We start from the raw sequence: 25,890 nt of genomic DNA, 5'->3' as shown, positions 1-25,890 counted from the left end.
AATCAAGCCCAAAGCCCAATTTCTTCAGTCCACAGGGCCCTTTTTAGCTGGCTTTGACTTCAACAGGCTTTTCGTCTACTTTTTCTCTTTGATTGGATCAAGATTTGGACCATTGGAAAACTCTTTCCGAGTCGGTCGTTTTAACATAAGGTACGCCCAAATTCGAGGCCTGAGTCCAAAGATATGGTCTTCGGAAGTTCTGCTGACTTTTGTGTGTTGTTTCTGCCCACGTTGACTCTGACTTTTCAACTTCTGATCAGGCTTACAAAGACTTTTTCTCCTTGAATCTTGGCCTTTAATCACAGAACTTCTTAACAACCAACCCTTGCTCTTTTATATCGCAAAAGTGGCACATTTCTGCACATAATTGACTTTAATGCCTGAAATACATAAAAACATGTAATTAGCATTAACTCTTATTTATTACTTGCATAGTTGATCTAAAAGTATTATTGTTAAGGGGTTAAAACTACAGTTTTGGGCTCTTATCAATTACCCCGGGCGGATTCTTCTGACTAGGCAACTCCTTAGTGTCCGCATAGATAGATATCATTTATTTTTGTATTAGTATATGTCTTTACTTTCTGCACTTCTAGTTTTTATTAGTATTATTTGTTGTGTATGCCTGTGTATTTTGGAATGTATAAGGATTTGTGGTATTTGAGCAGAAGGATTTACAAATGCATCATGCCCAAATTTTCATATTTTATACACTATGCATGTTTGTACAAATAAATTCAAAAACGAAACCCAAAAATTTCATGTTAGAATAATAACATTTTTTTTACCTTTTAGTTAACCCATGTACATCTTTTTCTATATCTATCAAACCATACTCCAAACTTGTTTGGGGGTGGTATATTCTTATCACGAAGAATAGAGTACAGGTTACTGCCGCTTTTGCTCATGTTCCTATGGTAATCTCTTTCCTATTCTTCATACTTTGAGGACAAATCATATTTCTGTTTGGGGGTGGTATAACAACATTCTGCAAAAACTAGGCATTTATTATATAGCAATTTTTATATTAGTATATTTTTATATTTCTTTCTTTCTGTAAACAAATTTCGACAAGACCAAAAATAATTTTCTGTTTAGTACTAAAAGTCTTGTTTTCATTTTTCTATGATGAACAAATGGTTTAGAAGTCTCATTATAGCAATAGAGTAAAGATTCGTTCTTCGAACTCAAACTAATATACATACAATAGTTTATGCATCTTTCCATGAATGGCATGCATCAACATCATTGATTGTATATAGTAGTAAGTTTCCGAAGCCAAGGTTAGAACAATTAAGTTCCATATTTTGTGAGAATCTAGCCAAAAGCCTCATCTGAATGATTATTGAGTGATGACACAAAGGATGTCTGGATTAAAAGACCACACGTCCACTTGCTTGATTACCACGCCATATCCTAGGAGAGAATTTAGGCCATTTTTTTTTTTTCGATATAGCCAAATAAATGTTAAAAATCCAAAAAGATAGTTTTTCCTCCAGTTACCCCCCCCCCCCCCCCCCCACCCTTAAGCCTTCACCAATTTCTGAAAGCCTTTTTATTTCTTCACCATCAATCCCTAACTAGCTACTACACACACAAAAAACTACCCAGCTGACAAGTTGAGATTTGGATGAACAATAAAAAGATAAGAGAATACCTTATACTAAAACAGAACAGTTAGTTGCTTCGAAAAGATTCAAAAATCGAAATCTCTTAAAAGTTCAAAATCAAAAGGAGTCTATTTCAAAACAAACAAAAGCAAAGTTAGAACTCCCAAAAATCAAAATCATATGGAGTCACAAAGCCAAAGGGCTAAAGAATGAATAACAAATTCGGAAGCAAAGAACAAAACGAGGTTCTTCTCTAGTTACAAATATCCTGAAGACCCAATTTCTCAACTTATCAGAGTTTGTTTTCCTTTCCATTTTATTTCTAAACCACTACCTTAGCCCCGTAATTCCTAAGAAAATACCTCTAGCTCAACTAGGAATATGATGGTGTGATAGTAAGTGGATATAGTGATCAATCAACCCCAGTTTCTTTTGACATCATTCGTGTATGTAAGGAATATAAGTGCCCTCTGCACTTGAGAAAATGAAACTTGAGTGAATCTATCAGAGAGTTGTGTTGCAACACACCCCTGTGAGTACACACTTTAAGATGCTTTGATACCCCATAAAAACTCAACTAGATTACTCTAACTTCATTCTTACGGTATCAATTATTTTTTTCCTACTCTCACATATATATTCATGCAATATATATAGAGTACGGATTCGTTCCACTCTTAAGTCTCAAGACTTAAACAAATTCAATTGAACAAACACAAAGAACAATGGTGAGAGTGATGTGTGATGTGAAATTTCTATACTATCATTTCCAACATAAGAACAATAATAACAAGTCATAATTTAATAACTAATTTAAACTTTATAAATCTAATTTTAACAATAGTCTAAGAATCAAAATGAAGACAACCTAATTTATGAATTTAAAATAATTAAAACTAAATAAGAATTTAATCAATAACTAAATTGAAATGAAGAACTAATTCTTTATTATAAAACTAAATTTGATTCTAAATAATAATCTACTTTGTTCTAACACTAATTAATTGAGGGTAAAAACTAGATCTAAAACAAGTTATTCTAACTAACTAATGGAGTCTAACCTAATTTTCTAATCTAGATCTAGGTTATATTAAGAGTTAAGTCTTCTCCATACAAATGGAGGAGACCAGATCCACTTTTTCGTGCATGGGCTGAGGAGCCATGTTTTGGGCCAGAAAATCGAGCCCAAAACCCAATTTCTTCAGTCCACAGAGGCCTTTTTAGCTGGATTTAACTTCTATAGATTTTATGTCAACTTCTGCTCATCTGATTGGGTCAAGGTTTAGACCATTAGAAATCTCTTTCTGAGCCGGTCGTTTTGCCATAAGGTACGCCCAATTCCGAGGTTTGAGTCCAAAGATACGGTTTTCGAAAGTTCTGCTGACTTTTGCGTGCTGTTTCTGCCCACGTTGACTTTGACTTTTCAGCTTTGACCGAGATTTAAAAAGGTTTTTTCTCTTTGAATGTTGGCCTTTTATCATAGAACTTCTTAGCAACCAACCCTTGCTCCTTTATCTCGCTAAAGGGACGCATTTCTGCACATATTCGACTCCAATGCCTGAAATACACAAAAGCACGATAACAGTACTAACTCTTACTTATTAATCACATAATTGGTCTAAAGCAATATTGTTAAAGGGGTTAAAACTACAGTTTTGGGCTCTTATCAAACAACCCCCAAACAGCATTTTGCTTGTCCTCAAGCAAATATGAGAAATTAGAATAAGTGACCAAAAATTGAGTTCTAACTAATCTCATTTTGCCGAGTGCGATTGCATTGACCATATGCAACAAGACCTTAAACCACTAGGAATTCCCTAGTGGACAAACTTCATCTATACTACAATGACTAAGAAATAAAACTATTGTTTCCTTATTTATGTCTCAATGATCTATACATCTTACTAGTATTTAAACAAGAATGATCATTCTAAAACTTAAACTAATACATGCATAATAATCAAATCAACTTAAGATAAACAACTATACAATGAACTATGATATGAAATGCAATGGCAGGTCCGTTTCTGAAACTTTTGGGTAGCGTGCCTAAGTAGGTTCTCACAAGGAATGTGTCAAAACACATAACACTCTAATTTTTCCACTCAAGTTTGCTAACTCTAGTGTACAGTAGGCACACGTTTCCTCACAATCTCAATGACAATCCAAGGAAGCCGAAGTCGATCAAACATATCTACCACTTACAATCACACCAACCTATTCCTAATTGAGCTAGAGGTCTTTATTAGATGATACGAGGCGTAGGTGTTGGTTAAAGAAGGAAGGAAATGGATATTCAAAAAGACAAGTCTGAGAAAGTAGGGTCTTCATATTATGTAACTAGAGAAAACCTTGTTCTTTTGCTTCTACACTTTGTTTCCATCCTTAGCTTTTTTATTTTGGCTTTTTGACTCATTTTATTCTATTTTTGGAGTTTTTATTTTATTTTTATTTTTATTTTATTTTATTTTATTTTCTTTGGATGGAAACTTCTTTTCTTTTTCTTTTCTGAAGTAACTAACTAATTTTTGTTTACACAGGTTTTTCTCTTTTCTTTTCTTCACTCATCCTATTTCTCATACTTATCCAGATAGGTAGGCTGATTTTATTTTTTATTTTGTTTTATTGGGTAAAGGATTTGTGGTTTGTGAACATGCTAATAAAAGGCTTAGTGGGGCGACTAGTGGATAATAAATTTCATATAGGTGTGAATTTCTGGTTATATCGATCCAAAGAGGGCCTAAATTCTCGCTTAGGATATGGTGTGGTGATAAAGCAAGTGGATGTGTGATTTCTCTACTTGGAATTGACTTATCCCTTGTATCATCACTCAGATATTTCACTCTTATGAGACTTTTAGGCTAGATGCTCACAGGATATGTATTAAGTACTCTAACCTAGGTCTCAAAAAAATACTGTCAAGTACAATCAAAGATACTCATGTAAGATGTTCGTGAAAAGATGCAATGACTATTACCTACGTATTAATCTATGATTCAAAAATTAAATCCTAATTCAAGTACTACGTGAGATTTCTAGACTAATATCATCATGGAGAAGGGAACAATACCATTATCACTAAAGCTTTAGTATAAACAATATATATATATATATATATATATATATATATATATATATATATATTAATATTTTATAAAGAAAAGTGCATAATTTACATCCTAAAAGTGCATAATTTTTGCAAATGTTTCTATCCCACCCCAAACAATCGAACGCTTTGTCCTCAAAGTGTAAAGAGATAAGAAAAATTTACCATAGAAACGCGTGTCAAAAATTGGCGCACTGCAATAACAAATATTGTAAAAATGATATGATAACATGAAGCACAATTAAACTTGTTACGCATTTAACTAACACAAACTCTATTGGAATAAACATGACAACCAAAGGGTGGCAAAAAGATTTGAAATGAAATACCAAAATACGCCACCCCCAAACAAAATTTGAAACTCTTTTGAAATTTGAAAAATTTTGTGGCCTATACTCCATTAAGGTGGTATTTTACAAGAAATTATATGGGTCTTTTAAAGTCAGATTCCCCTAGACTTAATGTGGGGTCGTTTTAACTCAGATTCCCCTAGACTTAATGTGATATATATGTATTAACATGCAGTTTTCCATATATCAATAATCTAAATAATTGTGGATCTTTCCAGAAATAGTTAAAACGGGATGCACCATTAAATGGAATTAAGCACCAAGATTCCCTATGGCATGGCTTAGTAGAATGGGAGTGAATTCTGATGGATCTAGAACCTAATCAAGCATAAAGTTTCTTCTTTTTCTTTGAACGAAAAGATGTCCAAGTGAATGATCGTGAGAAAATAGATGGTTGTGGAAGATACTTGGAATGTGGATAAGTGTTTGAAGAAAAGGGAGGGAAGAATGATTGGTTCTGTGAGGGATTAGCTTAGGTAGTTGGTGGTAGGGTGGTGCTCTAGGCAGTGCTTGAGAGGGTGGATCATCACAGGCTCTTAGAAACTCGTCGAATTCCTCATCTAGGTTGTTCGCATCCATATAATTATGGTATTCATCTCCATCTTTGAGGAATTCATCTATCTCGTCTATTGTGATGTTTACTCCATCTCTCATAGGGTCGGAAAGTAGGGTGGAAAATTTTGTCTTTAATTCAGGTTTGTTCAAGGAGTCAAAATTGTGATCTTTGTCTTCTTCCATAAGTGTGGGGACATTAGTGTGGGGACGAGATCGTCGAAAGCACTAATGTGATATACAAAACTCTCAATAGACTTAACTTCACCTTCTACAGGAAAACCTAGTTGTCTCTGCTTTTGTCTAAACATGTTAACTTCCTCAGAAAGATTTCCAAAAGAAAGAGTCATTGAGCCATCCCGGCAATTGATTTGGGCATTGGCGGTTGCCAAGAAAAGACTCCCTAAGATGATGGGAATGAAATCATGAGCAACTTCTGTGTCAAGAATAACAAAGTCGGCTGGATAGTAAAAATCCTGAACTTTAACGAGAATGTTTTCAACTACACCCTTGGGATACTTAATAGAACGATCGGCTAACTGCAAAGTCATTTTGGTTAGTTGAAGTTTTGTTAGACCTAGTTGTTTATATAAATAAAAATGGAGTAAGTTAACACTCGCTTCCAGGTCTAATAAAGCAATTGTTATGAAAGTATCACCTAAGGTGCATTGTACAGTAGGACGACCAGGGTTCTTGTACTTAACAATTCCATTATGTACAGATAAAGAGGGATATTGTTCAGTTAAGAAGGCATCATTGGGTATGTTGGTTTTCCTCTTCTTGGTGCACAACTCTTTTAGAAACTTAGCGTGTCCAGGTAGACTTTTTATAGGATCTAGAAAAGGTAGGTTTATAGTCAGATTTTTAAACACTTCCCTAATCTCATCAAAATTCTCGTCCTTTTTAAACACACCTAGTCATTGGGAATATGGTGCTTTATCGCTATATTTAGCAGAAGGGTTAAAAGTATTATTAGTCTTTGCTTTATCTCTAGCTGTTTTCCATCTAGGTGTCCATATTGGAACCTCTACAGGTGTAGGGTCTTCACTTTCTATTATTGGGTCTTGTAATGTTTTCCCTTTTGGTTGTGGTTTAACTGGTACTTCTACAGTTGTAGGGTCTTCAGTTTCTATTATAGTATTTGGTATGGTATCATTTTTAGTTTACGGGTGATCTTTAGGCATAGTTACTTGGTTATCAACTACTCTCCCTGAACTAAGGGTAGTGATTGCCTGTAGGTCCCCTTGGTTTATATTACTATTACAGTGAATACTATTTATTTCAAAGGCGGTGTTTGTTGACTTAGGATTAGGCACTGCTTGACCTGGAAACACGCCGATTTGGTTATTATTTTGGTTAGAAGACATGTCAATAACCTTTTGGCACAAAGACTGCATCATTTGCATCGTTTGTTTTGTCATATTAGAGTTTTGATCATGCTGATCTTTCATCAAGTTGGAGTTTTGTTACATAATTTGATTTTGTTTCTCCAACAAGGTCACTACTACTTTGTCTGTAGATGGTTGGACTGGAATTAAAGCTTGTTGATCGTTCATGTCTTGATGTTGATAGTTGTGGGTTATGGGCACTAAACCTTTATTCTAATTACCTAAGTTTCCTTGTCCTTGATGTTGAGTTAACTGGTTGAAATTTGATGGTTGTGGTGGTGGTTGTGCATAGACAATAGGACAATAGAAGTCGGAATGCTCAAGACTAAAACAGATATTACAATGAGTAGATTTAATGTTCATGACTGGAGTGGGTTGTTATTGAATAGAGATGGCATCTACCTTTTTAGTGAGGGCATCGATAAGAGTTTTAAGCTCGGAATCAGGTTTAACCTCAAAAGAAGAAGGAGTGGAGCGGGAAGAGTTGTTACCTCCCCAATTGTTGTTCCTCTTAGATTGATCTTCTAAGAATGTATAAGCCTCCAAGGCTCCTTTACTAAGAAAACTACCCCCAGTCATGATATCTAGAACCTCTTTATGACGATGTAAAAGCCCCTTGAAGAAGGCACGAACAAGTGTGTCTTTCGCAAGATTATGATGCGGGCATTCAATGAGAAGATCAGTGAAACGATTCCAGGCCTCTGAAAAGGATTCATGAGAATTCTGGCGGAAGAAATGAATCTTTTGAAGCATTTCATCTATCTTCTGTGGTGGGTAAAACTGTTCCATGAACAATTGAACAAGTTGAGCCCATGAGTCCACAGAGTTTGGCGTTTGGGCCGTTAACCAAGACACCGCCTTGTCAGCTAGGGTGAAAGGAAACACCCTAAGTTTAACTTGATCCGGACTTACGCTAGGATGATGGAATGTAGTGAGAACTTGGTCTATCCTACGCATATGCTGGGAAGGCTTCTTGTGGTCTAAACCATGAAAAACTGGTAACAAGTTAAATATATTAGAGCATCTTTAGGAGAGCAACCAAAAAAACACCAAAATTTTGAACCAAAAAAACACCAAGCAACTTTAGGAGCAACATCAAAAAAACACCAAGCAACTACGCGGTTTTGGCAAAACCGCGCCATATAGCCCATGCGGTTTTGGCAAAACCGCGCCACTAAAGCCTAACTAACAAGCCCAAGACCACGCGGTTTTGCCAAAACCACACAGTGTTCTCAAAGTCGCGTGCTACTATTATATAATCAGGACCAAAGCCGCGCGGTTCAATCACTTTCAACTCTTTTCTCAATTATAAACCCTCTCCTTAGTTAAAAAAAAAAAACCTACCTAAACTTTTGAAATTTTATATGGATCCTTCTGAACCTTTCTACGGTGATGATTGGCAGTACACAAATGACATTGGCGATGAGGGAGAAGAATCCTAGGAAGTACAATACGGTGGGGGAGAAGAACCCGAGGATGTCGCGCCGACTGATAGACATCTCTATGTACTGGAGTATCAGATGAACGACTTCGATTGGCAATTTGCACCTGGAAAAGCACTTGATATGGAAGTTGTGTCTTCTACACGTGACCCAAAACACGTGTCGAGTGTAGTGACTAATACTCGGGTAATTAATTAGTTTTGATTAAATATTTTGAATATTAATTAGTTGAGTTGGACCAATTAATTCTTTATCTTATACGCATTATTATTTTTTTATAATATCAGCATGTTATTGACTACCGAGTTAGATCGGCTTTACTTGGTGTTAGAGAGTGGTGGAAGGTTATTAGGAGTTTGGATGAGTTTGTACATATTAGAGATAGTATTTTGTATACACCTTTGGGTATTTTGATTGATGCGGATTATGAGAAGGCTGATTGGGCAGTGGTCATAGCTTTAGTAGAAAGATGGTGGAGTAGAACTCATATATTTCATTTCTCTTGTGCAGAGTTAGGGTTCACACCACTAGACTTCACTATGATTTTTGGGTTGAGTATCGGTATAGGCCAACCGATACCTTTTCATACAAATTATGAGAATATGAATAGTATGCTTATGAGTTTTCCTCGTTTAGGTGTGGATGCTTATGATTCTTCTAGGATTAAGCTATCTTATATTAAGACTGCATATATGGAACCCCTCTTGCATCCTGATACACGAGCGGAGTTAGCTTTGACTGTTCTACCGGGTAGTGAGGGTGCTGATCAGTATGTTAGGGCTTTTTTTATGTTTTTTATTGGGCATGTTTTGTTTCCCAATGGTCATTCTACTGCATCGAATCGGGATATTATGCTTATGTATCTGATTTGCATACTATGAGAGATTATGACCTGGGTAGCTCAGTATATGCCACATTGATATCGCCATTAGATAAAGCTTCACAGACATTCGGAAGTAGAAGTCCTCAGATTGCAGGATTCACGGGACTTTTAGAGATTTGGTTTTATGAGTGCTTTCGATGTCTTTGTCCTAACATAGACATGATTAACTGATACTCGCCCTAGATTTGCTAGTTGGTCAGGGCCTCACTTGACTCGTAACAGAGGGCAGATTAGGAATAATATCTGTATGGCTCGTCCTCTGATTGATATTAGATCATTGCCATCTATTGAGTGGAGACCTTGGCGTTTGTCTACTGCCTTTGACGATCCAGTTGTACAGCATGCTTGTGTGTTGTCACGTCACAAAGTTGTTTTTGCCGCACGTGATTGTCAGGTTTGGTACTGTGGTGATAGATGTTGGAGGCAGATGACTGGACGTTATGGAGTTCCATGTGCTCCCATGCCAGATGTTAGTGATGCGAAGTCGTGGGGTAGAACTCATATTCATGAAGTTCATGCTAGTTGTGGTCCTTGGCCAGATGCATCTTCTTTTGTTGTTGAGCGGACTGCTGATCAATATTATAGTTGGTGGAACCGTGTCTTTATGGGTCCGTTGTTGCCTCCTGTTGGTCGGGCTAGCAACTTTGAGTTTGTGGGCCTGGAAGGGATGAGACGTGAGCTACGTATTTCTCATCCGCCACAGCCTGTTTACAACCCACAACCCCTGAATGCATATCATCCAGATCCTGTGTCTGCTAGTAATCCTCAGATGTTTGCCGTGTGTGGACCTGATGGGGAGCCTACTTATATTTCCATTCCTAAGGTGCCTCATGCTCGTTTCTCTGAGTTAGAGCCGCATATTGATCAGTATACCATGGTGAGTTTAATTGTTTTATTTATCTTCTTCATTATATATATAATATGTACTCACACTGTATTTTCTTGGATTTTTAGGATGAGGTTCTAGAAAGATATGAGAACCAGGTTCTTATGTTTGATGGGATGAGGACTGCCCTGTATCATTATAGCCAAGAAAGAGAGGAGGCATATTCTTAGACATATCAGCAATCCCAGCGTGCGTATGATGAGAGTCGAAAAGCGTATGAGAATATGCAGCAAGTGTACAAGCAGCAACATCAGGGATATGAGGAACTTCAGGCTGAAGTACTTAACCTTCGTGCAGACAGAGAAGATCATAATTCTCAGATTAGGAACTTAGAGGAGCAGCTTCGGAACGTCCAAATAGAGAGAGGAGAGGGATCGAGTGGTAAGGGGCGTAAGAAGAGAGCTAAATAAATTTGATATAATATGATAGGTTTTGGTTATTTTGGATCTTATATGATTATATCATAATCATAGATTTTCGATTGCATAATCATAATCATAGGTTTTTAATTTCTTTAATTTTTTCGATTTTGAATTACAATTCTTAATTTCTTCAATTGCACAATTGTTAATTTCTTAACTTCTATGCACAACTCATAATTTTTCAAGTTCTATGCACCATAGTTCTAATTTTCAGAAAAAATGCATGCGGTTTTGGCAAAACCGCGCTCATTGAAGCCCAAGCCCACGCGGGTTTGCCAAAACCGCGCCATAGAAGCCCATTTAGCAGCCCAAGCCCACGCGATTTTGCCAAAACCGCGCGGTGTTTCTCAAACCGCGTAAGTGATTTGATTCAGCATCAATCCTGGAACCAAATATTGGTCGATTTGGTGTTTAGTTTGGTGTTTTTTTGGTGTTTTCATCAACATGTAGTTCTCCTGAAGTTGAAAAAACACCAAATTCTTGGTGTTTGATGCTAGGTTGATATCACTGCTAAAGATGCTCTTAGGGGGAATTTGAAAATCCCCCACTAGGTCTGCGAGAACGATGCACGACTTAGGGCCATCATTTAGGGCTTTATAAAAATTAGAGAGAGGAGTCTTTTGTTCTTTAGCCATTGATGTAGGTGTAGTGTGTGAAATTTTAGATAGGCGTGTGGTATTTATGTCTACGAAAAACAAGCCTGATTATACTAGAATTAAAACTCCTCTGACAGAAGAGGCGAGGAGTGGAAGAAGGAGTACCTAAATGCCTCCTTCCTACGCGTTTGAATAGCGACTTGTATACGCGATCTCAGTGTATGTATGATGTTAGAAACACTGAATAACTTGAAGAAATGAAAATTTGGACTGACCTATGAAAATTGGGTTGCTCCAGAAGAGGGCGCGGGTCACGCTCCTGTCTAACTCAAGTTCCAAGTGGTTGAGCACGGGGCGCGCTTGGAAATAGGCAACCTAGGGCCCGGGTCACGCTCGTGCTTGACACAATGTCCAGGCGGTTGAGCGCAGGGCGCGCTTGGAAATAGGCTATCTAGGGCGCAGGTCGCGCTCAGGTTTGGCCTTGTATGGGCGTGGGTCGCGCTCTCCAAAAAAATTGAAAATTTTACAGTAGATTTCTAAGACGTCTATCAAGTAGCCTGTAAAATTTCAGATCAATCGGAGCTATGAAAATCCTTCTACTGCCCTTCAAAGTTTGTGAAACAGTTTTCGGACACAATACAAACAATCAAATGGTTAACCAATCAAAACAGAGACAAAAATCACCAAAATTTTACTGGAGACTCCTAACAGATCATGGGTATTACTGTAAAAATTGTAAAGTAGTTGGAGTTCTAAAAACTCTCCTTATCGGCTGTTGTTTCAGAAATTAAGTGTTTACAAAACTGCAGAAATACACTGGAAACACTCCACTAGTTAAGAGGTCAAAACAAATAAAAAACTCGTCAAATTTTTATTGCAATCTTCTGACTTAGGATAGATACTCCTGTAAAAAGTTTAGATTTTTTGGAACTTCCTAAGTAACCTTACTTGTCTGTTTTTCAAAAACTTACGGTTTGAAAACTGAAATGCAGCACTATAAAGATCGTATTAGTTCATTAGGTAAAACAACTAGGAAAATCTGACAAAATTTCAGTAAATCAATAACACCTTAAGAATTATTCCTGTAATATTTCAGAATTTTATGAAATTTACAAATACCTTTACTGCAGTGTTTTCCTTTGTGAATCTGCAACCCCAATGCCTAAACCAGTGAATAGTTCCAAAAATTCAAGAAATAAGAATGAAAAATTAAAAGGGTGGGTGGGTAGAGAATAGGAGATTGCCCCTTGAAGTCAAGCAATTGAATTCTTATCTTGAACGAGATTAAGATGGCAGCGGCGCCATTTGATAACCCGTAAAAACTAAACTAGATTACTCTAACTTCATTCTTACGGTATCAATTATATTTTTCCTACTCTCATATATATATTTATGCAATATATATAGAGTACGGGTTCGTTCCACTCTTAACTCTCAAGATGTAAACAAATTCAATTGAAGAAACACAAAGAACAATGATGAGAGTAATGTGTGATGTGAAATTTCTATACTATCATTCCCAATATAAGAACAATAATAACAAATCATAATTTAATAACTAATTTAAAGTTTATAAATCTAATTTTAACAATAGTCTAAGAATCAAAATGAAGACAAGCTAATTTATGAATTTAAAAGAATTAAAACTAAATAAGCATTTAATCAATAACTAAATTGAAATGAAGAACTAATTCTTTATTATAAAACTAAATTTGATTCTAAATAATAATCTATTTTGTTCTAACACTAATTAATTGAAGGTAAAAACTAGATCTAAAACAAGTTATTCTAACTAACTAATGGAGTCTAACCTAATTTTCTAATCTAGATCTAGGTTATATTAAGAGTTAACTCTTCTCCATACAAATGGAGGAGACCAAATCCACTTTTTCGTGCATAGGCTGAGGAGCCATGTTTTGGGCCGGAAAATCGAGCCCAAAACCCAATTTCTTCAGTCCACAAAGGCCTTTTCAGTTGGATTTGACTTCTATAGACTTTTCCTCAATTTCTGCTCCTCTGATTGAGTCAAGATTTGAACCATTAGAAAGCTCTTTCTGAGCCGGTCGTTTTGACATAAGGTACGCCCAATTCCGAGGCCTGAGTCCAAAGATACGGTCTTCGGAAGTTCTGCTGACTTTTATGTGTTGTTTCTTCCCGTGTTGACTTTGACTTTTCAGCTTTGACCGGGATTTTAAAAGGCTTTTTCTCCTTGAATGTTGGCCTTTTATCATAGAACTTCTTAGCAACCAACCCTTGCTCATTTATCTCGCTAAAGGGACGCATTTCTGCACATATTCAACTCCAATGCCTGGAATACACAAAAGCATGATAACAGTACTAACTCTTACTTATTAATCACATAATTGGTTTAAAGCAATATTGTTAAAGGGGTTAAAACTACATTTTTGGGCTCTTATCACGCTCTCCAAAAGTTTCAGAAATGACTCTGCTTTTACATTTCACCGCTCATGTTTTGCACGTTTATCTTTAGATGATTAAATTATTATGTATATGTTATTCTGAGTTCAAAGAAACTTTTCTTTATTCCCCCACTAATGAGACGTATAAACTTCTGAGAATAACAAGGAAACAAGACCTTTTGTACTAGATAGAGAAAGTTTGTGAGTACCTTCTGTGGAAAACTCTCACTGGGCTTAAGCTCGTCCACTAGGGAATTCCTAGTGGTTTAAGGCCTTGTTGCATATGGTCAATACAATCACACTCTGCGAAACGAGACTAATATAATAAATCACACATTTGTGATCTTAGTTTTTCTCTCTCATCTTTGCTTGAGGACAAGCAAAATGTTGTTTGGGGGTAGTTTATTAGTCCCCAAATGTGCATTTTATTACCTTTACAATGCTTCAATTGTGCCCTTCTAATGCTTAATGAACATACAACTTATAGCTTTCGGAACCTTTTGCAGGATACAAGCCATTTAGGACGTATATTCCTAAAACGTGCATTTTAGCGCGAAAAGGATTGCTATTGATGCTGCTTGGGAAGATTCCAACTTAGGAGAAAAAGTGCCGAAAAAGTCAAAGTCAACTATCAAAGTCAACTGTCAATTCAAAGTCAACTCTCAAGGACTCAAAGCTAAAAGCTATGGACTCAAGGACTCAAAGCTAAAAGCTATAGACTCAAGGACTTAAAGCCAAATCAAGAATTCAAATATATGGGCTAAAGTCAAAAGCGCACAAAGCTTAATCTTATCCTCAAGGTGTTTCTAGAAGAAGGGGCAAATATATAATTGGTGTCCTATATAAACCAAAGTAACAGAACAGAGAACCTTACCCTAGAATTAATCTTTGGTCATTAGGAGTAAAATAATATGTTTTAAATTACTAGTTTAATTTGTTATTTACTTGTTTTTCATTTTCATGTTCTTCAAGCTTTTGTTGATAACTCAAGTTCTTCTTGTCTTCAATACAAAGTTTTCAATCTTGTGTTCAATACAAAATTTTCATTACTTCTTCTAATCTTGATTCAACACTAAAAACACTAGTCATACTCATTTGACATGTTCAAATGAGTATAACTTTGTGATCAAGGTATCCCATTTAAACTATTTCCATACATGTTTTCTCTATCAAATCAATAGTTTATGTACATTTCAAACCATTCAAGACAAAGAACTAGTGTTTCCACCATTTAAACATCAAGAACAAGTTAAAGAAAGATTGGAAAAGTTTAGATAGAAGTTTTCCAACCATCAAGACCATTCCTCCTTACAAATGATCTAAGATGAAGAACAAACCCTAACCCACTTTCTACAAATGTCAGATGCCCACAAAATAGGTAGGCAAGTTAGGGTAAACTAGTTAGGAGTAGTGTAAGTAATTAGGAGTAAGAGTAGATTAATAGTTTTTATTATTATTTTCCATTTTCATTGTTTTAAAGCTTCAAGCTTTGTTGATTCAAGTTGGTTTTCTTCCATTCAAAATGTTTAATCTTGTTACTTATCAAAATAGTTCTTCAAAACAACTTCTTATTCATTCATTCAACACATCAAAGTTGGTTATACTCATTTCAATCAATCAAATGAGTATAACTTACTAACCAAGCTACCTTTTCTTATTTAAATCTTCATGTTTTCCATATAAAATAACTCTAGTTTTCATGTTTTAATCCTCAACCCCTCAATAATTAGTTGTCTACATCTTCACACACCAATAACTATACAAAGAACAATAGAAAAGTTAGGAAAATTTTGGTTTTTCTCCATTACACTTCTACTCTTCAAAGATCTAATAAGATGAACAACTTCAAAACCCACACACAAACAACTATATCTACTTCAGGGAACATGCCAATTCATAACTCGTGATGTAGAGAAGAACAACAAATTGTCCTACTTGGTGGTGAGTTGATCAAAAAGGAAAAATATCTTATCAAAGTACAAACAACATCTAGTAAGGAGAACCAAAGTACATAACATAGAACAGAGATCAAGGAGACTAAATTGATTAAAATCAAGTGAGTAATAAAAAAGACAAAGAAACTAATGAAATAGTCATTCCACCTAATTAGGAATCCCCAATGTCATAGGCTCCATCCAGTAGATGATGATGGTAAATGTTTGCTGGAAACTGGGAATCAAGTGATAGCATGCAGAAGCTGGGCACATGCTCGCACCAATCAAGATTAACATTATTTTTCCTCATAATCAACATAAACAAGGAACACCAATATATAAATGAGTATTCACGACTATTCCAATTAAGTATCATATACACGAGTATTCAACAAAAATTGTCATACGATGGATTATATATTATATAAGATGTCATATGCAGGACTACTTCACAATTTTAACATATTGATATATACTACTCAATGTGTCATGCATATTCATGACTTCTTAATATTATCGTACTTTAAATGTCATAGTCTAGAGTAACTCACTTTGTGTATACTGCACTATACCAAATAAAGTCTCATACTACTCAGTTATCATATTTAACACACTGCAATATGCAACATGAACTATCCTTATCTGGGGCTAGTTCTCATATAGTTAGCATACTGAAATATACCGCATAAAGTGTCATATTCAAGACTAGCTTAGCTAGTTCACATATTTAATATAGAACTACACCTCACATACTGCAGAAAGACTCTAACATACTGAACTATATAGAAAGTGTTAGATCACTATAATTAACTAATTGAACTATATATACCATTTTATGTGTCATATCCAGAACTTTTGTCATATCAAAAGACTTATGCACTTAGAACTTCACAAATAAAGAAGAAATTCAGACAAGAAGACAGAAGAAATCAATTAACCTAATACTGAAGATTTAGGAAAATCAAAGTACACTAAAGGGTTGTTTGTTTTTTTTTCGGATTTAGCATTCAGTGGTGCTAAATAGTTAGTTTTCAACATTCTGCGACCAAAATAGTTGTTTGTTTCTTTTTTCTATTTAGTATTCAGCGCATACCTTAGTCTTCAACGTTCCGCGACAATCTTTCTCCTGAATGCTGAATCTATTTGTTTTAGCTGCCTAGTTCCAGCCTTACCCCTTCATCTTCAACCATGCTAGAGGAGAGAGAGATGATGGGGTTTTCCTCTATTTTTTGGAGATAGAGAAACGATTGGGTTTTGAGAGAGAGGACTAGAGGAGAGAGAGACGAACAATTGGGTTCTCTAGATTTTGATAGCGATGGGTAATGGGATGGGTGTGTATATGATACAATGGTCTTGTTTGCATGTTACAAGTTATGACAAGTAATAACAAAGCAAAGCCCATCCCATTGTTTTTTTAAAAGAAAAATGAGCCAATGAAATTTTTTCTACAACAACTTGGTAACTAATTTTTTCAAATTGCCCACATTTTTCTAATTAATTAGCCGAAAATAATAATAAATAGATAAATGTATTTATTTTCACTTCTATAATAAGAACCTGTAATTTAATTTAAGTTGGTATTTTCATATATTTTGTTTTTATAAACAATCAAATTGTGTTCAAAATAGATAATAATGGGTGAAATTGTCCAAATGATTTATATTTAGTATTCAGAGCCAGATCATTTTGATAGAAAACAAACGTGTATTTTAGAGTTCAGCGATCAGCATTCAACATTCAGAAGATGAGGCATTTAGCATTCAGAGGCTCAGAAAAACAAATGACCCCTAAGAGAGAAAAAAATTGGAGATGCAAACAAAATTTAGGTGAGAGTGAGGGAGAAAATTGGAGTGGTGATCCCTGCCATATTTTTTTTAGGTGAGAACGAGAGAGAAAATTAGAGTTCGAGTGCCAGAGAGAAGATTAGAGTGAGAGAAAAGGACTATTCTATTTTACTTTGCCAAATTTTAGGTTAGAGCGAGAGAGATATGAGATATGATGTTACAATATTACCTTTAAGTGTTCATTTTACCAAAACTTTGTCACCCTGTCAGAAAAGAAAATTTAAAATGAGTGGCCATAAATCCAGCGCGCCCATATACCCTGGCGAAAAGTTATTACGAGTACATATGACCAACCAACCCACTGTACTTAACTTTCCCACCAAGGTACCAACGGTATATCGATAAATGCGCTTTCATATATCGAAAATAATTTTATCAGCATACCAAAAATAACGCAGTTGATTCTGATTAGTTCTAAAAATAGTGTGACTTTGAAGAACCCACATGTTAATTTAAACGTAATTTGTTGGCAGACAGGCACATTTTATTCTTGATTCAATACTGTCCACATTCTCAAAGATTCTATAGCTAAATATAGAAACCAACTTATCCATCTTCCAACTGGCAGGGCGAGATCTTGGTACAATTATAAACGTCATATTTCATTGTTAATTTTTTTTTAAAGTTCCTTGTTTGATCTTCAAGGAATTTCAAACAAATAGTTTGATCATTTGGGTGTTGGTTAGTTTTTTTTTTTTTCTTTTCTAGCTTTTGTTGGTGTTGTTGAAGATGGGACATAATGATCCAGAGGTTGATACAAGAACGGCCAAAGAGAAGGCGATTGATGATTGGCTTCCTATAACTTCTTCGCGAGAAGCAAAATGGTGGTATTCAGCTTTTCACAATGTTACTGCTATGGTTGGGGCTGGTGTTCTTAGCCTTCCTTATGCCTTGTCTGAACTTGGATGGTATGTTTTTCTTTTTTTTTTTTTTTTAAATATAACTTTTTCTATAGATTTGTTTTATGGAAATGATAATAATTTTAATTTTTTTATGTATTAAGCGCAATTACATCTGTTATCCACATTGTTGATTGTTGAATAATATCAGACCAAACCATCTCCTTACGTTTTTGTTCCAAAGAATATCTGTAGAACGTTATAATGTTGTTTTAGATGATTTGAAATGTTTTTCTTTAGAATTTTCTAAACTCTGTATTTTGATCTGTTTTTTGTTTTGATATTCTGAATATTCATAGGAATGCAATTATATTTACATGACAAAAAGGGTCGGATTTAGATATTGATGACAATGAAAATTTTGTAGGCTCGATCTTGTTTGGATTTAACTGAAACAAAATTTTATTCTGAGATTGGATTTTAGAATTCACATTTTTCTCTCTATCATAATTTACTATTGTACGTATGCGTGTGGAGTCCACAATTTAAGCAATTTATGCTTGTAATATGTAGGGGCCCTGGAGTAGCCGTACTCATCCTCTCGTGGGTAATCACTTTGTATACTCTATGGCAAATGGTTGAAATGCATGAGATGGTCCCTGGAAAGCGCTTTGACCGATATCATGAACTTGGTCAACACGCCTTTGGCGAAAGGCTCGGGCTGTGGATTGTTGTACCTATACAGCTGATTGTTGAAGTGGGTATGGACATAGTCTACATGGTGACAGGAGGGAAATCATTGCAAAAGGTTCATAAACTGCTATGTAAAGAACCCTGCAAAGATATTAAGCTCACATATTTCATCATGATCTTTGCCTCCTGCCACTTCTTTCTCTCCCAGTTGCCAAACTTCAACTCAATCTCAGCTGTATCTTAGGCAGCTGCAGTAATGTCCTTGAGGTATTCTCTTCCCTCTTTGCTTGTGAAACCCCATTAGAGTTTCATTACTTGGGTCACCTAATGGTGATCTTTGCTGACATGGTCTTATTACTAATTTAACATGATCACTGATTTCAACAGTTACTCAACCATTGCTTGGGGAGCTTCAATTCATAAGGCGGTCCAACCGGATGTTGATTACAGCTACAAAGCTACCACAAAAACGGGAGTTATGTTTAACTTCTTCAATGCTTTGGGAGACGTAGCCTTTTCTTATGCAGGGCATAGTGTGGTCTTAGAGATCCAAGCCACTATCCCGTCTACTCCTGAGAACCCGTCGAAGAAGCCCATGTTGAAGGCTGCTGTAGTTGCCTATATTATGGTTGCTTTGTGTTACTTCCCCGTTGGTCTAATTGGGTATTATGTGTTTGGCAACAAAATTGAAGACAACATCCTCATCTCACTAGAGAAACCAACTTGGTTGATTGCAATGGCCAACATATTTGTTGTCATCCATGTTATTGGAAGTTATCAGGTGTGGATTTTGCGTTCTCACTTGCTTGAACTCCTCAAACTACGCTTCTTAAGAACTAGTACAATTCTAATTATTTCCTTTTTACTTTCGCAACTGTAGATTTTCGCTATGCCAGTATTCGATATGATGGAAACAGTGTTGGTGAAGAAATGGGATTTCACTCCTAGCCTTCCTCTTCGTTTGATTACGCGCAGTCTTTATGTTGGTAAGTAATGCCTCCATTGTTTTTAGTTGCATTTCTTAAATCGTAGCAAGTATTTGGGACTTTTAACATTAAATTGGATTTCGTTTATTGATGCATGCGTTCCTGAAATGCAGCATTTACAATGGCCGTTGGTATATGTGTCCCCTTCTTTGGAGGACTTCTTGGATTCTTTGGAGGATTTGCTTTCGCCCCGGCTTCATATTTTGTATGCAATAATTTCTTTCCCTCTCTCTTACTGGCCAACCTTGCTCAAACAATTTTGCTTTCTATCTTGATATATATTGCCAGAACTTGTGTGACTAGCTATGTGAGTGCTAATTATTTTATTGCCACTATATATCCCTGTGTTACACAGCTACCTTGCATAATGTGGCTTGCAATTGTCAAACCTAAAACGTTCAGCTTATCTTGGTGTATAAACTGGGTAAGTTAAAAAAATAGGTGGAACTATATCGTTTATGTAGCCAGTAGCCACTTCCGTTGTAATGATTAGCTGATATTTGCTTTCGTTTTTCACTTCCAGATTTGCATAATATTGGGAGTTATGTTGATGGTTTTGCCACCCATTGGTGCATTAAGATCGATCATTATTTCAGCCAAAACCTACAAGTTCTTCTCGTAATCCTCTAAAGGGAAAACAGGATGATGCTGAAAGCTTAGGCCGGGAACTCCATCAGAAATTATAATTAGACAATTTAGTGTTGGTCACAATGGTTTAACAGATGAACAAGGATGATTCGTACCAGTGGTGTGTGCTCAATTTATTTGTAGGCGGTCGTCACTAAAGAGTACAGTCGTCATGGAACTCTTGGATGGGGAAGTCTACTGTATTTCACTGTACGTTTACACTTTTGTATTCTATTGGGCACGTTTGTGAATTTTTGTTTAATGGTATGGTGTAACTGTGTAAGTACCCTCCGTTCTACACTACATAATACGTGTCCATACACCAGCTCGTACCACTCTATCAGAACGTCCTAATGACTCGAACCCAGGTCGTCCCCAGTATCAGTTACAGCCATATATGTAAGCAAATCAACTAGCACAATCTTGGAGCTCAGTCAACGCACCAATCAAGGAGACATTAACTTTGTAACATCAGAGTAATGGCAAATCATCAAGATAACACACAAGATGGATTTACACTTCATAACGGCTTGGAGCAAATAAGGAAAGTTAGCTCAAACATCTATAAGTAGAGAGAGATGAACTACGTAAGGCTTGATTCAAGTTTACCCCAAAAAACTTGATACGTAGGCAACTCTTATCCTGAGAAGAGTGTAGTCATTCCCAATTACATAAATCTTCATGTCGTTGTCCAGTAAACACCAAACATTTACATTGGCGCCGTCTGCCGATTCGTTTCCTTAAGAAAAGAACACACACTATTTTCTAAAGCCCACGAAGCTGGTCAGAAAAACCACCATGGACCCTTCACTTCAGATGTTAGCAGAACAGATGAAGACACTCTAAGAAGCTTTCATCACCTTGCAACAAGAAAACTAGACGATACGCGAATAGGCCACCTCCAACGCCAACAACGGCACTCCAGATGCAGTAGAGAACAACGCCGTCGCAGCCCTCACCGCAACCACCAATCAAAGGTTAGAAGATTTCGCACAAAAGTTGGAGAAGTCAAACGACAAGACAAGCGCGATCCATATCGCTCAGAAGATACTCCAGTCGTACAAGGTGTCACCATTCACAACGGAGATCAGTCACAAGTAACCGCCTTCAGAGTTCATCCAACCAACGTTCCCGTTGTACGACGGTAGCTCGTGTCCAGGCTAGCACGTAGCTCGTTTCAGCCAGCTCCAGAATACGACTACCTGAAGTGCAAACTCTTTCCAGCCAGCTTGAAGGACGGAGCTTTAGAATGGTTCTACACGCTCACCCCGAACTCAATCAGCAATTTCGACAAACTAGCTGAGACGTTTGCAGCAGAGTTCATCCACAACAGGAAGAAACAAGCCGACCTGGACTCCTTGTTTCAGCTAAAGCAAGCACATGGAGAGACGATCCGCGAGTTCCTAGGACGTTTCAAGAAGGAACTCCTCTCAATGGAGCCAGGCTTAAAGGATAGCTTTGCAACTTCTGCATTCACCAACGCTCTCCTTTATGACTCTGACCTGGCAGGATCTCTAATAGGCAACAAACCAAAACGCTTAGACTACCTGTATCACAGAATTGACAAGTACATCAAGTACGAAGAGTGGAAGGCACAACGCAAAGGCAAAGAAGTTCTCGCAGTAAGCGACAAGCGAGAACCCAGAGAAAACAAACACTACTTGGGCAGCACCAACAACAACAACAACAAGGGCCCCTGCTCCAACAAACCCTTTTATACAAAAGGAGAATTCTCCAAATTCTCTAGGACGTCGAGCCAGATCTTAAAGAATATCTATACAACACCATACTTCAAACTTAACATCAACAAGGTGATCGCCATATCAGAACATCCATACTGCCATTTTCACAAGCTCCACCACCATGACACCAATGAATGTTGGAGCCTCAAACACTATCTCCAAGACTTAGTTGAGGAAGGGAAATTGAAAGAGTTCCTGCCAGAAAGCGACCTCAGGCATAAGCTGGATGCCAAACGCCACAGAAGCAGGAGCCGCAGACACAAACGTTATGCCCACAACAAAAACAAGAGCAGAACGGTCCGACGATCTAAATCTCTAGGTCAGTCGAGACACAACAGGAGACAGCACTCCTCCGACAACGATGAAGAAAAGGTAATCAATATGATTACTGATACCCTAACGATGAAACCTCAAGTCAGGAAAAGCGCAAAAGGGTAGGAGCACTTCAGGAGATCTACCATCTCTCCCACAAAGCTGAAGTCATCACTCCTACCAGCTCTCAGTCAACGACCTCCATAACATTCACGAAGGACGATCTAGACAAGGTGTGCCTACCCCACAATGATACCCTGGTAGACATGGTCAAAACTTTAACACGCTTTAGTGTGATCGATGTTAAGTCGTCCTACACTGCCATTCTAGGATGCCAATGGATTCACAAGATCCAAACAATTCCATCAACCCTACACTAGGTCCTGTGATTCCCTAGGCCCCGAGGCATCATGGAGCTCAGAAGCAACCAACTAGAGGCTCATCGATGCAATCACGTCAGCACAACAACCACACCAAAGCCTCAGGTCATCGAAAGCAAGGACGTCCCAAAGAAGCAAGATCCTCAAGCTTCCAGCCCTCCACCAGCAGCAGCAGACAAAATCAAAGGGAAACAAGCACAAATAGAACCTGGAGAAAAAGTCAATCTGGGCACAAATGATGACCCAAAGTTTGTCTATGTCGGGGCTGATTTAGACCCCAAGCTCAAGGAGCAACTTGTCAAATTTTTATCTCTCAATAAAGATGTTTTTGCTTGGTTGTATAACAATATGCCTAGAATCGACCCACAGGTCGCATGCCACAAATTAAATGTCAATCCAAATGTAAAGCCTATCAAACAACAACCTCGCAAACTGGCTCTCAAATTTTAGAAAGCCATCAAGGAAGATATAGAAAAGCTAAAAATGTAGGATTCATCAGATAAGTCGAGTATCCGACCTGGCTAGCTAACATCGTAGCCGTTTCCAATAAGAACAGCCAGGTATGACTCTGCATAGACCTCACCAATGTCAACAAGCACTGCCCCAAAGACAGCTTCCCTTTGCCAAGAATTGACGTTCTGGTCGATCAAACATGCAGTCACGAACTCCTTTCGTTCATGGACGCCTATAGTGGATACAATCAAATACCACTGGTAGAAGAAGACCAGGAAAAGACATCCTTCATTACCGAACAGGGAACATTCGGCTACAACGTCCTACCATTCGGCTTGAAGAACGCAGGCGCGACCTACCAAAGACTGGTCACAAAAATGTTCAAAGACTTGCTGGGTGACACTATGGAAGTATACATAGATGATATGGTAGTCAAAAGTGAAAAAGCTAAAGATCACATTTCTCACCTACAAAAAGCCTTTGAGCGACTGCGCCAAAACAAAATAAAGTTTAACCCAGCAAAATACATATTTGGGGTAGTTTCAGGGAAGTTCCTAGGATATCTCGTCTCACAAAGGGGCATCGAAGCAAACCCATAACAGATACGAACTCTTCTCGAGATGACAGAATCGACCTCCAAGCAACAAATCTACAAGTTATCTGGCATAATCTCAGCTTTCAACAGATTCATCTCACGTGCATCTGACAAGTACAGACCCTTTCTGGAAATACTAAAGAAGGGTGCAACATTCACATGGATAGATGAATGTCAAAAGGCTTTCAACGACCTAAAAGCTTACCTATAAACTCCTCCTGTCTTGTCCAAACCAACAGAAGGGGAGACACTGCAACTACCAACTTTGCTATCAGCTCGGTTCTCTTTAGTGAGCATGAAGGAATCGAAATGCCCGTCTACTTCACAAGCAAGACGTTAGCCGACTCAAAAAAACATTACTCCCCAATGGAGAAAACAATGTTAGTTTTGTTGTACTCAGCTCGAAAGTTCTGACCTTACTTCTAGGCTCATAGCATCAAGGTCATTACAGATGTACCCATCAAACAGGTCTTGAGTTCTAGCAACAAAACAGCCCGCATGGCCAAATGAGCTGAAGAACTCGGAGAACATCACATCGACTTCGTTCCCAGAACGTCTCGCAAAGGTCAGGTCATTGCTGATTTCTTGGCAGATTTTCCCGTCGAAGATGTCAATTGGGAACCCGAGCCAATTACTTTATTTCATCAACAATTCACCCCAGACGCATGGCACCTCTATGTACATGGAGCATGCAACAACATCGGTAGTGGACTAGGGGCTGTGTTAACTTTACCAGAAGGAACACAACTACAAAAGTCAATCAAGATCGACTTCACAACATCCAACAATGAAGCGGAGTACGAAGCATTAATTACAGGCTTCTGCATGGCACAACAATTACAAGTCCAGAAACTCAAAGCTCACAGTGACTCACAGCTAATCGTCAAGCAGCTCACCAAAGAGTATGTCACCAACGGAGCAAACCTAGCCAAATACGCCCAGGTCGTCAATAACATCATTAGCTTGTTCAAAACATTCTCATTAGAACACATTCCTCGAGAGGACAACAGACATGGAGACAGCTTGACCTTCCTAGCATCGAAAACCCAAGTGATATGTCCAACCACGGTCTACATTGACATCCTGGAGAAGCCTGCATACCAGCAAGAAAGTGTCAACAGCCTCACAGACTTTCAGCCCTCATCCGAAGAAGAGATCACTCAATCCTGGATGGGACCATTCCTACAATTTATCTTACATAGGGAACTCCCAGCAAAAGTAAAGAATGCTCGTGCTATGAAATTCTGAGCTCCCAGATACACTGTAATCAACGGACGATTGTTCCTCAAATCCGCAGGTGGACCTCACTTAAGGTGTATAACTTCACATGAAGGTCAACTCATCTTTGACGAGATTCACAAAGGCGAATGTGGCAACCATGCAGTAGCAAGATCTTTGGCTCACAAAGCAACCGCTCAAGGGTGGCCAAGCATGCACATCGAGGCAAAAATATACGTTCTCAAATGCCACCAATGTCAAACATTTGGCCACAACCATCTGAGTTCAGCATGATAGTTGATCAACATAGCCAGCCCATGGCCCTTTCATATGTGGGGGTAGACATCATGAGACCATTTATCCCACAAAAGAAAACAGGACTCAAATATGTCCTAGCAGCCATAGATTACTTCACCAAATAGGTAGAAGCAATCCAACTAGTCAAAGTCAAAGATGTCCACATCATCAACTTCATATAGACCAATATCATCACAAGATTTGGTCTCCCCCACACCCCTGTCATGAATAATGGCACTCAATTTTCTGGCTCATAAGTCAAGGCATTTCTGTAAAAATGGCGCATCATTCAAGCATTTTCTACACCTAGATATT

At 37.5% G+C, this 25,890-nt stretch overlaps 1 pseudogene across 1 annotated transcript; it reads left to right on the top strand.

The window, feature by feature from the left end:
• Positions 1-18,091: 18,091 nt before the first annotated feature.
• On the top strand, positions 18,092-20,716 carry LOC147493724 (lysine histidine transporter 2-like; annotated as a pseudogene). Its single transcript, XR_015198230.1, has 7 exons — positions 18,092-18,341; positions 18,846-19,232; positions 19,353-19,746; positions 19,846-19,951; positions 20,065-20,156; positions 20,307-20,375; positions 20,475-20,716. The product of XR_015198230.1 is annotated as a lysine histidine transporter 2-like (transcript).
• Positions 20,717-25,890: the final 5,174 nt, after the last annotated feature.

The sequence above is a fragment of the Coptis chinensis genome, chromosome 6 (assembly GCF_015680905.1).
Source record: "Coptis chinensis isolate HL-2020 chromosome 6, ASM1568090v1, whole genome shotgun sequence".
Lineage (NCBI taxonomy): Eukaryota > Viridiplantae > Streptophyta > Magnoliopsida > Ranunculales > Ranunculaceae > Coptis > Coptis chinensis.
The sequence above is the reverse complement of the archived record's forward strand: the minus strand, read 5'-3'. Positions and strand labels throughout refer to the sequence as shown.